The sequence below is a fragment of the Leptodactylus fuscus genome, chromosome 6 (assembly GCF_031893055.1).
Source record: "Leptodactylus fuscus isolate aLepFus1 chromosome 6, aLepFus1.hap2, whole genome shotgun sequence".
Classification (NCBI taxonomy): Eukaryota; Metazoa; Chordata; class Amphibia; order Anura; family Leptodactylidae; genus Leptodactylus; species Leptodactylus fuscus.
The window spans coordinates 117,355,373-117,374,745 of NC_134270.1; the positions used below are offsets into that span (position 1 = coordinate 117,355,373).

General features: G+C 41.9%; 1 protein-coding gene across 6 annotated transcripts in view; it reads left to right on the forward strand.

Annotated features, from left to right (window-relative positions):
• Positions 1 to 19,373, forward strand: part of TANC2 (tetratricopeptide repeat, ankyrin repeat and coiled-coil containing 2) — a 329,427-nt gene that overhangs the window by 244,917 nt on the left and 65,137 nt on the right. The gene's annotated exons all lie outside the window — the stretch shown is intronic.

Sequence of the window (19,373 nt, forward strand, 5' to 3'; positions counted from 1 at the left end):
CCATGATGTTAGTAGTATAAGCTGCTTGCTTAGGCCTCGCCTGCTATAGCAATGCATTTCCTCTAATATTTGGTATTGCACACTAAGGGGATGTGGGAATCTAATGACATGTCATATTGCAGCCTAAATGAAAATTCCCTTGTCTTATTGCTGCGCGTCTACCCCAGGTTTCAGAGAGAACGAGTTTTCTACATCAACAGCCATCTACTCCTGCTTGTTCAGAAGGCCCTGCAGCCATTTTGCTATCCCTCTAGAATTGAAGGGATTTCTTGGGTCAAGGTGATTGAGGTGAAGGATGTCTTGGTTTTTATTTCTTTTCTATACAGATTTTATATTGATCATTTTTTTTCTTCGTATAGATCTGTAGTGGATTTTATGACCCCTATTACTATACTACAGTGTACAGTAAATATATTTACAATATTCCTGGTGGCAGCCATTTTATTGACCTCTGACCCCTGTCCATTTTTGAAAGGGGTGACTGATCTGCGGCTGATGTATAAAAGACGCTCTAACAGACCATAAAGGCAGCTTCTGTGTTTGTCATGGCTGTCGCTGTATTTGTCAGCATAGCCTTATCCTCCTACTTATTGCTTTAATATCGGGAGTAGCGGCCTTTTTGTAGTACATCCTTATATATTTGCATCAGCCGTTCTCTTTGACAATGAGAATGTTGTGCGTGTGAATTAATATTGTTTCTATATGTATGGGTTGTGTTTGTATATGTGTGTAAATGTATATATTTATATAATATAGATGTGCGAATGCATTAATAGATATATGTATGTGACTATATTCTTAGAGACATATATGTATGTGTTGTGCGCATGTGCATATAATGTATAGAAATGCAAATATATACAGTATGTCGAGTATGTATATACAGATAGATATATTTATGTATACATATGAATATATATGTATATGTTTATAAATGTTTCGTGTGTGTATGTATGTATATATATATTATATATACACAGATCTATGTGTCTGTGTGTATATACAATGAACTGCTGTACGCTGTTTCTGGCATCACACTCCTTAACACGCCATAAGTGATGGTCTTGAGGCTGCAATTACATTTTCTATGGTGATGGATGACTTGATGTTGCTCTCCTGCAGTAATTCACTGGTGAGGTATTGAAGTGCTTGTTGTGCTGCCTACAATGCATGTCTTGTAGAGATAATGTGATAACTGGACGTGTATAGTTTTTGTTTGACTTTTACATATTGTCATGGTATTTGTAGAATTGCTTTGGTTGCTGTGAATATGGTCAAGGCTGGCTCAGTGATCATGTGTTTGGCTACAATGTTCTTTCACGGTTATTGTTAGCACTCTGAGACTTGCCCCAGGCTAATGTCTAGTTTTGGTGATGCTGGAGGCTGTAGCCATTGGTTTTTCTTTCGATTCCCATATTTGCTATAACCACCTACGGTATTTTCATCTAGGTATTGCCATCACCTTGGTGGTGGTATGGAAGTCTCATCCCTTTATGGCAGCCTGCAATATGTTCAGACTGTTCTACTCTTGTGACCAACAGGTGATGCTCAGACAAACTCTTCATCTTGAGCCTTATGCCATCCTATTGTTACCGATCTGTGTTGTAAGCATCGATAATGCCCATAGGAATCTACTGGACCATCTTGTACCTTTGATGTTGGGGCATGCCATGTTATAAAGCCATGCAATACTTTTGGTGAAGCATATGATGCCTCATAGATTTTCTGTACTAAGCCATGAGCACAATGCTGTGCTGCCACTATGCACATGGTTTTGTATATATGATAAGTAGCATCATCACTCCTGATGTTTTCACATTGTTTACAATAGGAGACTTTACATCTTGTCCTTATCACCATTGGATTAGCAAACCGTAGTCTAAGTGAGCAGAAAGTAATATCTCAAATATTCTGAGTCTCTTTTTAATATTGTTGTGTGGGTGTACAATGCGAATGAGGCCTTAGTGTGTCATTGTAAACAAATGGCAAATAAAGCTATAAGATTCACTGCCAACTGGGCAAATACCTGTTACCCTATTTGTAATCTTTTCTATAGAATACTGTTACAATGCTTCAAATCCGTAAAACTTTCTATACCCTTTTCTTCCTTCTATGTGCAGGGATGCTCTGTCTGTGTTCTCTGGTGTAATAAAACCTTCTAAACACATCCCAAGCCGTTTTCATTTCCAGTAACCAGTTCAGGTTTTTACATTGCCTGTAATACACAGGGATTGATCTTGGCCTATAAACACTGGCTGATGTTTGTAAAGGTGGCTCATTGATCATGGTGAGATACAAGATGTTCGGCGCTGGCTTTATGCGCATGTATCTATCCAGCCACGATAGAACATTACTATATTTATGTATTAAGCTAGTAACATGGGTTTCTTGAGGTTCTGGGACTAAATCCCCTTAGTATTTCTATCCCGAGCCTGCTCTTTGTCATTGTCCATCATATTATTTATGTATCGGCTGTATGTCTGTGCTTTCCTTATCCTGCACATCAGCGAGGGTGAGATTTATGTGACTGTTCTAGCATTAGGATTATGAAGTTTGTTATACAGGGGTCTACTTACTGTTTATTAGGATCACGTATTTTGATAGTGGGAATGTCCATGTATTTACTGTGTTATGAGAATCTCTAGGTAGCCTAAGCAAGTGTGTACTATGGCACTAGATACTCAGGACCTAATGTGAGCAGAAAGTCTACTGCATGGAGGCGGAAGTTAATACATATGATATGATTAGAAATGCTGTTATCTAATGTATTCATTGTATTAAGGTATCAGTACATTGTAAGGCATGTCCACACAGGCAATATCATCTGACAAGTATTTTGGACCCGAAGCAGATAAGGCTGAGCCTCTCATCTACCTTTTCATTGTGTACCTAGTTAATATAAATGGTGTAGCCATGTTATACTTGTCGTTTCCATGATCTGCAGTGAAGATGCAGAAAACCTTATCATAAAAATCAATTTGGGGTGTGCGGTATTCTCCAATAGGATATTGGTACACACACACACACATATACATTTATATACAGGGATTCGGGCCTTTCTAAAATGTCTGATTTGGCCACCATTATCATGAAGTTTTCCCTAAAGCAATAACTAAACTTTCAAAAACTTACCATTTTCTGGTAGTATTTGTGTATTTCTGTCTTTAATACATTTTACAATATACATTACTAACAAAATTGTCCCCTTTATGTGAAATTCTGCAATTCTTTATTCTTTCCTTGGCTTGTGTGTAATGCAGGGAAAATGGGCGGAGGGGTTCACTTTAAATCAGCGGTTCTCAACCTGTGGGTCGTGACCCCGGCGGGGGTCAAACGAACAAAACACAGGGGTCGCCTAAAACATACCTCCCAACTGTCCCGGTAGGTGGGAGGTGTGTCCCAGTTTCAATTTATCGGCGCCTGGAGGACGCCGATGAGTTGAACATACAGGCCAGCCAGCTCCTGCTTTAACGCTGCGCTGCATGTGTAGCCGCGATGTGATGATGTCACATCGCGCCTACAACTATATGAGTAAGCGAGACTGCGGAGAGTGCGGTGAGGGATCGTTAGAAGGTGAGTGTAAGTTTTTTTTTGTTTTAAACATTAAGATGGAACATTATGAAGGGGCAGATGAAGGGGGGACGGCATGACACTGGGGCAGAGATGGAGGGACATGAAGCTCTGGGCAGAGATAGGGGAGCATGAAACTGGGGAACAGATGGGGACATGAAACTGAGGGCAGAGATGGGGGGACATGAAACTGGGGGCAGAGATGGAAGGGGGGACATGAAACGGGGAGAGATGGCGAGGGGACATATAATGTACGGGTGACTGTAGGAGGATTATACTGTGTGGGAGCACATGAAAAATGAATGAGTGTGCGGAGTCAACATAAAAGTGGGTGGAGCTATATTTTGTCCCTCTTTCTAATCTTCAAAAGTTGGGAGGTATGCCTAAAGCCATCAGAAAATACATATTTCCAATGGCTTTAGCCACTGAGAAGCCGCGCTACTGTCTGCAGCAGCGCTATTCAGCTGGAATGCACGCTGTTACGGGGACACATTCCAAACTGAATTGGGTCACCGCAACATGAGGAACTGTATTGCGGGGTCACGGCATTAGAAAGGTTGAGAACCACTGCTTAAATAGTTATGTCTCTGGAACTACAAAATATGGAAAGATTCTTTCAGAGGAGAACAGAAGCAAGTTTCTACATTTTATAATACCCGAGATATAACAGTGTGACACCCCCCTGCCCCCCCCCCCCCCCTATATATTCACCACACTCAATAGAGAAGTAAGGAAAATAATAAAGAAACGTAGGATTTCACAGAAAGGAGCCAAAATTTGTTAATAAAGTATATTACAAAACTTAATAAAGACACAAATACTGACAGAAAATCAAAGATGCTAGAAAGTTTAGTTATGCTTGATCATCCCTTCCCCCTCCATTGTCATCATCTGTGAGTTAGGACACTTATCCTGTCATTTGCACGGACAACATATGCAAGTAGTTTGTATGTTCTCCCCATGTTTGTGTAGGTTTCCTCTGGGTACTCCGGTTTCCTCCCACACGCCAAAGACATACTGACAGGGAATGTAGATTGTGAGCCCTATACGGGACAGTGACTGACAATGTCTGTAAAAGCGCTGTGGAATATGAGGGCGCTATACAAGTGAGCTAAATAAATAATGTTATATTGAGGTATTGGTGTGCTGTATGCTATTTCACCTCCCGCATGCTGACGTACAGTAGCAGAACATCTTGGCTTTCATCTGTGTGTGTGTGTGTGTGGGGGGGGGGGGGGGGTTTCAATAAATGTTTAGATTCACACATTGTCCAGCGCAAAGTTGGTGTAATAAAAATATATACAGTATATATAGTTTGGATCTTGATGGGTATCTGTCCTTCTGTGCTCACCCCCAGCAGTCTGCCATGCCCTAGCTATAGACAGCAGCATTGATGCCTTCTATTCTATTTGTATGTTGACAAGCACGTAGTCCTGTAGACCTAAAAAGAATCCACAGAAAATGTAGATTGTGCCTATAAACAATAGAGACATCTGACCTCTTAAACGCTGCATGTAGAGACTGACATGCAGTTCAGTACAAATGGCTAGTGTCTCTTAAAGGTCTCTAGTGGTACTCCACATATAGCGTGTTCTTTGTAAACTCACTTTACACCAGCATCTCTGGTTGTCTGCCCTCGGGGTGACTTGATTTAGGTCAGGGCCGGGGATGCAGGCCTGTGTATGAGGGTGGAGGGGGGATTGTATAGAGAAGACTGGAGCTGAGATGTAGGTGGAATTATTGATGCAGTAAAAGAAGTGAGTGGGCAGAGATTAGTATAATAAGGGCTGCAGACTGCAGCAGCTTTGTGGACAAGCAAAGCAATGAATGTTAACCTGTAACGAGTCTAGACTCAATGCTCCTTGGCATTGACAGGACAGCACCTGATAAACAGTGTATGGGGCAGCTTCAGAGGGCAAGTGGCACTGAAACCCAGGTCACCACTCACTGCTATAATCCTAGGTTAATGGGAGTGCGACCTAGTTCTGAGGAAAGAGTTTTCAGGGGCAGATAATAATATGGGTGAAATGTGTGGTCTCCAGGGGCTAGAGGGTGCCAGCAACAAGTAACTGTACATTTGCCCCATTATAAACCAACCTCGAAATAAACTGTATCATTATCTGCCAATATACTGGAGTACTGTGACAGGGCACACACGGGAGTGTACTAGAGATGAGTATCTGAAGAAAGATCCACAAAAACGTCCAAACCGGAACTGTTGTTATTATATACTGGGCTCTCTTTGAACACCACAGTATAATAAGTGGAGACTCAAAGGATCAAACCTAACAAACAGTGTTACTCACCTCCCCTGCCCTCTGATGTGTCCTCTTCAACCCTATTCCGGTCTTCTGAATAGCTTTGGGGAGCGCTGAAGCCTGTGATTGAGCCTCATCGGTCACATAGATCACGCCATCATAATGGTGGTTGCATTTGTGCATCATTAAACTGACATGACCCATTTGACCGCTGATGCTCAGTCACACAACTCAGCATTTCTAGAGACTGGAAGAGGCTCCAAGAGAATGGGACCTGCCTGCTTGAGCCCAGGAGAGGTGAGTAACACTGTTTGTTATCATTATTCGCCTCCCTTGGGCCTCCACTTATTATACTCTGGGGTCTGAAGTAACTCCAGTTACTTAATAATAATAATAATAATAATAGTCCATTGGTGGAACCCGTAATTTTTGGGAACATTCATAGAAACAATCCATCTGGTCATCCCCTATGTATGTGCCATAATGGCACATTATACTGTCTGAAGGGGCCACTGTAGAATATTATACTGCATGGAGGAGCCACTAAAGGACATTATACTGTATGGCATCTGGTACGGGACATTACAATGCATGGAGGTCCACTATGGGATATGATCATGCCACAGGGCTTTTTGGTATGAATGGATGGGATAGGGGCTTTCTGGTATCCTTAATCCACCCCTGAGTGTTACTAACAAAACAGTCACCTCATTTTACGGGTACACTTAGCAGTCGCCTCATGCAGTGCAGCAATGTAGCTGGTAAACCCGAGATAGAACATCATACAGCTATTGGGTTAGTGGGCTTTCGGCCACATGAGGTTGCCACACTGATGATTGCAAAGTGTATAATCACTTTACTGAAAACCTGACATTCAAGCTTCGGCTGGAGTATTCACAGGATAGTCCATACATGTCTGACACCTACTGGGAGAATGTCGATACTCTGGTCAGACGAGGTAGCTAATGACTAAATAGTGTGTAAACTATACACATATATGGTGGCTATACAGAAAGAGATGAGAATACTCCTTTAGGCACAATAGTATTTCTTAACAGGAGTCCAAAATGTTTAGATACGGGTTGCTTCATTGCAAGGACACTGCAAAAAAGGACCAATATAGCTGCAGAACCAGTCAAGAAAGGAAAAAAAAGAAATATTATTTCCTAACTAACAAAATGGTGGCTGACTGCGATTAAGTATAGTCTCCAACATGGCGACAATACCCTATTTTGGTAGTCAAAGAAAGGTTTCCTCCACTAAGACAGAAGTCAGGACTCCACTTAAAGAAGCTACATAGTACATATGGGTATGAGCACATGTATATGGGCGACTCTGATCAGAAGGCCTCTGCTTTCAAGTTCACACACGCACCCAGATTTTGCCTTTTCAGGTATTGACTCTTAACCCATTTATGCCTGAGGTTGGAATAATGGAACTCGAGGTATAAATGGGTTAATCTGGTTATGCCCCTTGACTGCTTCTATAAGCACATATTCACACACAGATTTGTCCTCCATCTCTACTTCATGTTGAATTTCTTTATATCATTACCAAATATCATTGGATTTGTTAGTCTGTAGTAAACGTTAACTTTGAGGTCATGAACGGGGACCTTGATCAGATATTTTTGTGTAATGGATCAGTTCCAAAGCATAGGACAGATGAATGCCCTGACCTGTTATGTTACAGTCCCCCTCCCCCATTTTCCAGAACAGGTGATTCTTCTGTTCTGTATTTCCTTTCGCTCAATCAGTTGTGACAGATGGTTTCCAGCCTATGGAGTAGTATGCACCCAGGGGAGTGGGCCAGGCATTGATCTGCAGAATTCAGGTAAATAAGGTTAAAAATCAATCTTATTTCATAATGAGAGGTGGGGGAAGGGAGTAGCTTTCACTGATAGTTTGATAACTTTTGCCTTGTATAAATGATGTTAGGTGCCTTTTAATGCCAGAGGAAATTGTATTGTGTTTCTATTTGTAGATGGATAATGTCATTATTGTTACATTTCGTTACAAGGTTACAGGGAGAAGCAGTCATTTTTTATTTCTGCTTTACATTGCTACAATTGCCTGGCTTAAGGCCTGGTTCACATCTGCGTTCGGTATTCCGTTCAGGGAATCCGCTTGGTGACCCTCTGAATGTGTGTGTTTTCAAGCAGCACTTTTCTCTCTGTATGTTTCATTGAAAACCACGTGGACCCCATTATAGTCTATGGGGTCCATGTGATTTCTTAGCTAATCGCTTTTTAATACATAAAGGTTTCCGTTCAGGTGGTCCCCAAGTGGTCTCCCTGAATGGAATATTGAACACAAATGTGAACCGGGACTAAGGATCTGTTCACACAGCATGTTTTACTCTGAAAACTATAGAGCTGAATTCAAGAGAAATCAGCCTCTAAAATCCAGGTGCTTTTTTTTTTTTTTTTTTTTGGGGGGGGGGGGGGGGATGGGGTTGCGTGTATTTAATTTCTTTACAGCGTTTTCAACCATGTAAGGCTCTATTCATTTTTCATGGCCATTTTGCCTCCGTAAGGAACCTTTTTTCACAGATCCTTCGTAGATTCGTTAAAACAGGCAAAAAAATAGGACATGACCTATTTTTTTGACAGTCCATTAAAATGGACTGTCAAATATTGGTCATATGAGTAGCCCCATTCATATGAATTGATTTTAATACAGCCGCAATAAACCTGTTTGTGTGAATAGAGTTTAAGTGTGGAAGAAATGGGCAAAACATACACCAAGGCGGTATATTTGGAATGTATGTTCTGCTTTTTATTGATCTCAGCGGGAAATATTATCTTGTAAAGTGCTTCAAGATGTGATCTATAACTTCTTGACTCGAAAAGTATTTTTACAAATCAATGGCATAAAAATATGCCTTGTACGACCGAAAAACCAGAATAAATGCGATACCGTTTGCAAATGGACTTTGTTTTAGGTGCATGATATAATAATTGTCCTTGGGAAATATGAGATATATGAGATATATGAGCTATATATATGAGATATATAGGCTATATATGAATGTAACCAGTGTGTGCCAGTCTATATGGCGCCAACGTCTATTATCACCGCATCTTATTGTTGTGGTTTGTACATTTAACCCCCCTTCATAGTAAATGTTGTCCAGCACACTCCATCATCCAGGCGGCACACTTTACACATGACAGGATGACACAGCCCTTGTCCTGTACGTGATCCATGACAAGCCTCATTAAATTGCACTGAGGCAAATATCTCAATCATCCTCCATTCATCCCATTTGATAGGGTTGGTGAAGCAGATCTAGGAAACACCAGGCTGTGTGAAGGCCTGGCAGAGGCGGCTGTCATGTCTCGGCTCTATTATGGCTCAGAGACACACTGTGAAGAGCCAGCTATTACTGCAGAATGGTGCTGGGGGTGAGTCAGTACTCTACTGGGTAATATTGGACACTTTGCCAGCTCTCCCTGTCCTTCCATGACCTTTCCATAGCAACAGGCAGCGATCTGTAATGAAGACCCCCTCCTCTTCTATGCTCTTATCAGCTTGGCACTGGAACCTCTCCATATTACTGCTCAGCCCTTCACAGTATCTGAACCGGCTGCAGCTCGACTCTTCCATATACCCTATTATCACACCTCTGACAATGTGAAGTCTGCCATGCTCGTTCTCACATGGAGCCTGTCAGATGTCACTGGCACAGGGCAGAAATGAGGCACTGAAGCGTTTAGTGGACTGCATTCTGCTATTGTGTGTGCTCATAGTACTGCAGCCATGTGTGTCATTGGTTTACTAGCTGTCGTACATATATTCGGTGCAGGCTGCTTGAAGTCTTCTATATTCGTCTGTCATTTAGTCAGAGAAAGCTGGATAGATGTTAGCCAGTGTGACCACCATTACGGCTCACCGCCAGTTTATATAGTTATACGTGCCTTTGTTTCTGTACAACAACATAACTATAGATATAGCACTCTGTGGGAAGTGTAATGGCAGCCATAGTGGATGACATCCCCAGGATAAGAGATAATTGAGAAGATTGCAAAATCGCTAAAAAAAAAACAAAAAAACCCACATTGCACAAATTATAGTGCAAGTTTTCACCATGTCGTACCTTCAGTGAATACCCAATAAACTTCACAGCAACAGACTCTCCATTTTCAGCAAATTTTTCCCAAGTGGGGAATGTGGCCACACTGGAAAGTCAAGAGTGGATATGTCATGCGAGGATGTACGCTTAGCACTTTTTTTTTTTGCATATGTAAATATATTTACTAACCCATCTACTCCTGTTTTCTGCCATAGATAGGTGTAAATGCAGCACACCTTTGGCGGATGGCCCTTTTTTGTTGATTCTGTGCATTGCTCATCACTTTAATGAGCGTCTACGCAGCGGGGTAGAGACCAAGACCCAGGAATTAGGAATTCAGGAATTACGAAGCGGTTTTTGACATTGAGGCGGTTTTTAGTAAAAACCACCTCAAAAAACCGCCAGGCGGTTTTTCCCTCCAGCACAGTGAATGGACTTGAAAAAACCGTGACACGTTTTTTTGGCAGGGTTTTTGCCAAAAAAAAAAAAAAAAAAAAGTGCCACAAACTGCGGTGCGGTTTTTCGCCTCCCATTCACTTGTATTGATTTCCTGAGGCAGAAGCGGAATCCGCCTCAAGAAAGGGCAGCTCGCTTCTTTTTTCCGCTAGCGGTCTACATAGACCTTTATTGTGAGGGGGCGGATTTTGAGGAGGATTTTGTGCCAAAATGCGCCCCCTTTTGCCCCATGTGAACGGGGCCTTTCAATCCACCATCCTTCTGCTGTTTCTCTTTTCACTGTGCATAAGGGGATAAGTGTGCACAACCTCTTTAAGTCTGCCATTAAGGTACCAAGCATACAACAGTACCGGTATTGGGACAACTCTGTAAAGGGACAGGTTTACTGTAAACCCCACACCAAAAATGAGGATTCCCAGAGGGGCTTTGAAGTTCAGAATTTGGCCTATTAAATGTCATTAAAGGGGTTGTCCACTTTCAGACCAATATTGAGAGACAAATGTTATGGTTTGTATGATAATACGTTTGTATGATAATATAGTCAGAGCCCAGTAATCAGACATCTGCCTGGTAACGAGCTGTGCACATCACATGACCATGGACCGTAAATCACATGACCATGGTCAGAGTTTTATCCACTAGAAGTAACAGAATGAATGACAATAAGCAGAGATCTAGAGAACTATGAGGAATTGATACAGAAAGTATATTGGAAAATTGAATATCCTTTTGTTGTACAAACATTTGTTTCTCAATATTGGTCTGAAAGTGGCCAACCCCTTTAAGTATGGAGGACAAGTTTAGCAGTAAAGGAGGATAATGGAAAGGGAAGCCATGTTGGGTTCTAAAGATGAGAAAGGAGTCTTGTTAGGATCCAGGAATGAGATGGATGAGACAGTGTAACAATTTCTCCTATCCCTTAATAAATTAGTTTTGTAGATTTTTTATTTCACATTATAGAATTTAATGATCAGTCTACCCATCATGTTCATGGATAAGATCTGTGTGAGTCTTGTGGTTGCGTTCTGTGTATTGACGCCTTTTTCTTGACACAAAGTCTTGGGCATATAAGACACTGTCAATATTCATTGACTGAGTGATTGTGCTTGATTGTTCCTTGCAAGAGGTACTATATCCACCAATTGGTCATAATATGACCGCCATATACCCACCATTGAAACTGATATGCCATAAAGAGCTTTCAGGGGATAGAATATTTACTAAGTGCTGTGTGGGGAACTAACTAGGGATACTTTCTTGTCTCATGACCTAGTCTCTACGTTGCACATTCATATTTACCTCTTAATGGGTTGTCTTGGTAATGATGAAATAGGCCATATTGCAGGACAGTCTGTCCGGTCATTAGAAATAGTTTGTGGGCTGCCTCTGTGGGCCACTAGTGATACATTCCCTGGGGAGAGCGGGATCCAAGCGTGAGCAAGCAAGTCTCATTTTGCTGTTCTTGTGTATCGTGTTAGTGGGAGGAGGAGGATGAACACGGATAATGGGAAGGAGGAGGTTAGTCATTACATAGAAAGTGGTTGGAAAGCGATGATGATCTGAATATCAATATCTTCATGCAGAAACACTTTATAGCTATTCTTCTCATCTCTATGTGGTTAGTTGCTTGCACATATAGGTGGGGGAAGAGCTGTACATGAGTGACTCATGGGATTTATCATAATGTACTACTGTATAAAGAAGGTTGGTTTGTCAGCAGACAACACTGGTGGCGTGGATCCCGAGGTATGGACTGGGTTTATGATCTGTAGAGCACCCAGTATTTATGGATGGTTGTATGCATTTTATAAAGTATATATGTGTACTGTATGTCCAGCCTTCCATGCTCTGTTTCTTTTTCTTTTTAAAGCTGCATATCTTCCACCACTTATATCAAGACATATCAAACCTTACAGTATGGTACAGGTGGACAAGTCCATATATACTGGCTGAGAAAGACTATAATGTAGCATGATCCCACACAAGCCCATGTGGCTGCTTCAATATGATGTATAGCCCCCTTTCCATCCATTGGATGGACTCGTACTGCTCATACTAATATGCCATCGGTTACATTGGTTCAGCACTGGAAAAAGAAATCGACCCTCTGTAAGAAGCTGTGAACAGTTCCAAGAAGATATTTATTACATATTGATATACAGTAATTTAAAAAAAAAAAAAAAAAAAAACCCAACAAACTGTGAATTAAATCCATGCTAGAACAAGTATCATTGTTCCTTGTGATAACGGAGGTGCTATAATGTGGTAGGGTCACGGATAGATATTGCGTTGATGATTGTCCTTTGCACTTGTCGTGGCCTTGCTTGTGAATATCACCGTCTGGAGACTGCACGATAGGTTGAAGGATTTGTCCAGGATTAGAGAAACATGGCTGCCTTCTTTCAGCCTTAGCAACACACCTGTCTATGAGCTATTACTGATACTGTCGATCAGCAGGTATGACACTGTATCTGGAAGAAGCAGCCATGTTTTTCTAATCCTGGAAATCCCTTTAAATATTCATTTGTAGAGCAGTGGGCCCGGCTATAGCTGGCATAGTGACGTCTGTCCACCAGTGGGCATAGCTAGGTTTAACTCTGTGGTGACTGGTATTGTCATGGCGGGTTGGAGGGCACACTCACTGACACAGTAAATGGTGTAACTTAAAACAAGAGACTGGTCAGTGAGTTGTTTAGAGGGGGTGAAGAAGGCATGGTGCCCACTGGAACGGAATCAAACGACTGCCTCAGCTCTGCTCTACGTGTAGGTATATAAGTCCAGGCAATGTCCTAATGATTGCTTTATATACACAGCAAAAACACAGTGGTGGCTGCAGCAGTAACCTGCATTTATCGGTGACCATCTTGGTTACTATGGTTATATAGGATTCTTGTTTATCTCATAGAGCTTATTAGTGTTAGCCATGACTAAAGCAGCCATTCCTGTTAATGACACTGCGGCCCAGGCTGCCTCAGGGGGCTTTCATCCTGTATTATGACACGTTCATTCTTCATATTGGTGCTCTTGGGTCTTTTTTCTATTTTTAATTTATGGCAATAAAACAGACATATGGATTTATGTATGATATATGTTGTGGCATTAATAATCTGTACAACAATAACCAATTTAAATGAAAAGTTAAAAAAAAAAAAGTGTAGAAATAGTTCTGCTAAAGTGAATGGTGCTGAGCTACGATACCAAGCACAGGCACTATAAAATGTACATCACTGTCCTTGGTTTTGTTCGCTCTTCCGAACATCACGGTCTCTTCTAACAGCTGATCAGCGCAGGCCGGGTGTTAAACCCCATTGCTCATTATATGATTCATTTCTGACAAGTATTTATGATGAGGCTCTTACTAATATGATATAGGGGATGTTGATGTTTGGGCCCTGGACAGGGATCTTGAACCATGAGTGTGCTGGGGGACGTTAATGTATGTATTATTACTTCTGTATATGCAAACACCCACAAGTACCTGAGATTATACGATATCCTGGTAGATAAATACATGTTCTTGGTGAAAATATGACATATGCTTTAGTATCGTCAGTATTCTACCAATGGTAAACAGTAGAGCGAAAGGTGTATAATGTGGGGTGAAGTATACGGCTTGCACCTGCTGCAGAGCGCTTTATCCAAACGTGGCTATATGTACTGGATGGGCCCCTTCACTATAAATGCCATCAATATCTCTTTATTGAACTTTTTATGGATTAGGAATGATGTTAGATCACTTAGTATCAGCTTAGTACTTACATGGTGGATGAGAAGATTTAGTGCCGCTAAGGTTGCTGACTGGGCCCGGGATAGGAAATGGTTATGGCCTTATTTCTGTGTCCTTGTGCTGTGATTGTAGAAGCAGCACATTCATCATGTTTCGGTAGTGTCTCCTGTCATCCTGAGGTTGTTGGGGCACCTTGGACATCAGCATCTGGAAAAGCATTTTGAGCCCTGCATATAAGTCTGGGAGCTGAGACTGTAACTGGCCAACATAGTCCTTGGCAGGTAGATTGATGGTTTTCTGGTTTCACACTACCCTTACGTACTTGGCGTTGTCACCCGCCTGTGCTGCTGTACGTCACTCTGATTAATCACTACTTGTTTGCCGAGTTTTCAGTAATAACTATATGAGCATGGGTCAGGGAAACACTTCTTCGTCACAAGCAAGTATTATCCCACTGAGTTAACCTTTTACAGTAAGGCACGGCCAAAAATCACATCCATTGGTGCTGCTTGAATAGTAAATTCTATGTTTGACGCTATTCCCACTTTCACTAATCTAATAGTATCTACTTACAGGGAAGGCTCTCATCTAGTAATTGAAACGTGGCTTAAGGTTTCGTAAATTGATGGGAAATGTTTGAGGTAAGCTTTATATGAAGATCATTTGGATCAGGGGTCCTCAAACTTTTCGAACAGGGGGCCAGTTCACTGTCCCTCAAACCACTGGAGGGCCAAAATATAGTTTAAAAAAAAAAAAAAAAAGATTATATGCTCCAAAGTAGCGCCGCCCACAGTATTATACGCTCCACAGCAGGCCCCCCCCCCCCCACAGTATAATATACTCCACAGTAGGCCCCCCACACACACAGTGTTATCTACTCCTCAGTACGCCCCCCACACACAGTATTATCTGTGCCTCAGTACCGCCTCACTATATTATATGCTCCTCAGTGCACCCCCCACCCCAATGTATAATATGCTCCTCAGTACACCCCCCACCCCACTATATTATATGCTCTTCAATACAACACACACTCTATCATACTTACCCATGAAGAGCCACTGCGAGTCCTCCACCAGGCTGCACGCGCAATGACGTAATCGCGCCTGCGTCGGGGCAGTGGTCATTCTCTGCAGTCACTGTAGGCCGCGGTTGCGCAGCCTACACTGATAGCCTTCAGTTGTATGTGCATTTGCACATACAACTGAAAGCAGCGATCCGCTCACTATCAGGGAATCGGATTCCCCGTTAGTGAGCGATCCAAGCAACAACGTGGCGGGCCGCATGTGGCCCACGGGCCGTAGTTTGTGGACCGCTGATTTGGATAGTTCCATGCTAAATTTACAAAATATATAGACCGCTCTGTTGTTACAGTTGAAAAATAGAAATTCCTCAACTCTTGAAAATGATATCCTTCATCTATCAGATTTCCATATGGTGAAGCCTAATTCATCACTCCAGAGAACATGGCTCCACAGTTCCATATAGGTATGCCTTACACCGTTCCAGCCAATACATGGTATTTATTGTGCATGGCAAGATCCCAAAGAATGCTTGTGCTGTTACTGCCTCCGCAGGTATGTTCCATGTCATTACCTCTGTACACGGTACCATGCAGACACTCAACTGAAGGTTCCATCACTTTTGACAAGAAGAATGGTGCAGCATGCAGTTCTATTTTTTAGCAAAAATGAAGACTATCAAGACCGACCGCTTTACATTCAGTAATGTTTGTTTGGATCTGTAATGAGTCTATTACCTCTAAAATCACTTGTAAACCACTTATATGATGTTGTAGCTAGACATAGTGAACATAGCTTTTCATGCCAAATTACAATCTTTTTAATAATAAAATAAAATTTTATTCTCTGCAAATAAGCTCTTTGGTGTCCTACAGCATCCCCATAGACTGGAGCACATATTTTCATTTATGGCCACTATTTGTTCTACCCCTCATTTTTTTTGAAGAACCCACAGCATTCAAGTGAGTGCTGCAGGGTCTTCATTGAAAACCAAGCACAGCGCCACTTGGCTGTACTTGGTATTACAACTCAATCCCATTCACTTGAATAGGAATGAACTGTAAAATGGCCATGTGACCAATGAACTTTGTTATTGGCTGGTGAAGTGAACTCCATGCTCACCAGGGAGAGTCTGCTGCTTTGAGCAGCTGATCTGTGGTCGTCTCGGGTATCGGACCACCGCATATTGAGAGAGGTCATCAAGATTTTACTCCACAAAAACATCTTTAGGCTAAGGCCCCATGGGACGACTCGCAGCTATAAAGCGCTGCAGGCAAAACCGTGCCAGGAACACATCGCGGTTCTTTTCACTTTAAACAGAAAGTTCGCAGAGCTAAGGCCCCACAAAGCAGGCTGCAGCAAAAAGTGCTGCGGGAAAAACTGTGGTGGCAATGCTTGGTGGTTATTCCCACAGGGCTTTTCACAGAAAGTCCTTTCTGCTTCCATTATACCCTTAGGGAAACCGCAGGCATTTCCGTAGATATAATTAACATGCTGCGATTTCCAAAACAGTGATGGTTTTGGAAATCACAGCATATCTGCTGCGCGTATTTTCCTGCAATGTGTGGATGAGTTTCACTAGATTTGGCCTTAGGATGCTTTTTATAGCATCAGCAAAGTAAATAAGATTCTGGCCAATACTATTCACACATTGCAAAAAAAAAAAACCTGCAGAAAAGCGGAGTTTTCAAAAATGTAGCGCGTCAAATTTTACCTGCAGAAACATTTGCATTCTTCCTATAGATTTAATATGAGAAGGAAGAACGCACCAAAAAAACTATACGGAAATGCATTGCATTTCTGCTGCATTTTTTTTTTTTTTTTTTGCTGCGTTTTTTTATAGCTGCGGTCCACAGCGTGGAGCCTTAAAGAGGACCTTTCATCAGCTTTCCAGCAGTATATAGAACTGCCTGTGCCCAATCTGATGAAAGGTCCTCTTTAATATAGAAGGTTGTTAGGTCCTGGTGTGCAGCGATCAGCGGTAAAAACAGGTGTTTCGGCAGACACAGCAACACGCCGGGTGCACTAAACAGCTTATTGGCATGCAGATTAGAATTTTATTTTCTCAGCAGAAATATAGCACTTTGACACAAGAAAGATATGTTTATGTCACTGTCTAGCTACAACAGCATGTAAATGATTTAGAAGTCATTTTGGTGGTGGTTGACTCCCTTTATTCCTCATATGCTTCATCACTAAGAAGCCCCACCATGTGGTCTTCTGAGGCTTACTGCTCCTCAGCGTAGCTGCCATCTCTTTCTGTTTTCCACCTCACAAGTACAGTGTGCCAAGGCAGTTCTATCAGAGCAGAATTGTGACTAGCAAACTTGTAGGAAAGGGTACACCCTGTGAAGGTGCCATGTTGTCAGTCATTAAGCTCTTCTTGGTGACCCATTCTCCTGACTTTACACTTGAATATATTTAGACAGCCTGCTATAGGTGATACAGTGATAGCAGTCGCTACTGGACCTCTAACGATGGGGGGCCCCAAAGGTCCTTCCACCATGTAAAATATACCACCGTTCTTAATGGCGCAAGCAGTTACCCCTCTAGACTGAAATTCAGGGCAATAAGTGGGAAATTACATTGGGTAATTCAGGTGATGCGTATGAGTGCCAATAAACACATTTCTCTTCAATCAGCAGTCACCCTGTCCAAATTCAGCCTGTATAAGAGTTCGATTCACCGATTTATAAGAACTGTGATGCATATGTGGTTTCTAAAAAGTGAGGATCCCGTTGTTGTGTGAGCATGCGAGCTTCTCCTGGAAATAATTGCTCTTACTGTACTATTAGTCTTGTATTGTAGGAGTTAGCCATTTCTATTCACCATACAGTAGCCTTAACTTGCTACCATCAATACTTCAGGAATCCCCTGTGTGTATCTATATCCATTTCTTAGCTCCGTCAGGCAAACTTTTATCAGCATGTTTTCCAATCCCAGCAGCCATCTGTAGTGTGAACATGAACATTCTCTTCTCCTACACAGCTTAGGGCTACCAAATCCCTGACAGGTGTTTGCTGCAGGAAAGGACCAAGCTAGAAGACGTACAAACTACGAAATATGTACATGAAAAAGTACTCCTGACGCCTACACACAGACAAGGCAGCCATTTTGTGATTGCTATCTGTCAGTTCAACAGAATTGTTGTTTACCGGCTATGTGTCTGGTTTCTCGTAAATGGATTTTAAAGACAAAAGGATGAAAAACTGCAATCTCCCAAGAAATATGAGTCAACTAGTATCTGCTAGAAAAAAACTCATTGCAGCTAAAACCAAACATAATTTTCTATTTCTCCTCTTTTATTCTGTCCAGTTTAGCAAAAAGTCCCCCAAGCGGACCTCCTGAACGGAAACCCAAACACAGGTGTGAACCTAGCATAAGCTGTGTCTCTTATAGTAAATGGAATCTGTCACCAGGTTTGGGATGCCCTATTGTGAAGGCTCCACCTGCCCTCCATGCTTTCTTTCCATCGCAGTGCATAGAGAGAAAGCTGTCAATCTGCAGTAGGTGGGTAAAGGTGCCCGCTGCTCTAGAGTCTGCACACATCATAAGAAAGGCTCCAGGTTCACATGGCACTTGGCTAACACTGCACCCGATGAACTGGGTAAGTCAATCTGGTGACAGATTCCGTCTAAGATCTGAGCCTGTAGCTAGTTACCAGCTTTAGGTCACTTCATTTGACTTTTCAGGATAAGCTGCCGTGTTTGTTCATGAAGAGATAACACTATGTCTGGTCCATTATATGGTTTATAGTTTGCAGTGTTCCCCTCTGTATACTGTATCTGAATTTTTGTTCAATTTTGAACTGGTGGGTACAGACTAGCTGCTCACACTAGTTCTCACACTGTTTCAGGAGAAATCTGCTCTATAGTGGTCTCTCCAACTCATAAACAGCCCCAGGACATGCAGCACATATATAGAGAAGTCCTGACATGTGCTGATGTGAGTGAAGTGCTTTGGTTGTGATAGAAAGCTTCTCCTTAGCTCCAGTATCAAACTAAGCCTGGGTTTTCTTCTGCACTTCCTGCTAATTCCTCCTCCTTCCTATAGACCATTTATAGAGATGAGTCATCTGAGCCTTGTGACCTGCAATTCATCTTCATATGGATATATCAGAGATTTTTACAGTGAAAGTAATTTTAGCAGAGGTTGTTGAAGCAGGAAAGAAGCCTGATCAGAGCCGAATGAAGCATTTCTCTCTGATAAGATATATTACAAGGTTTCTTAGAATTGTCCATACTATTTACTTATGGAAAGTTTGTT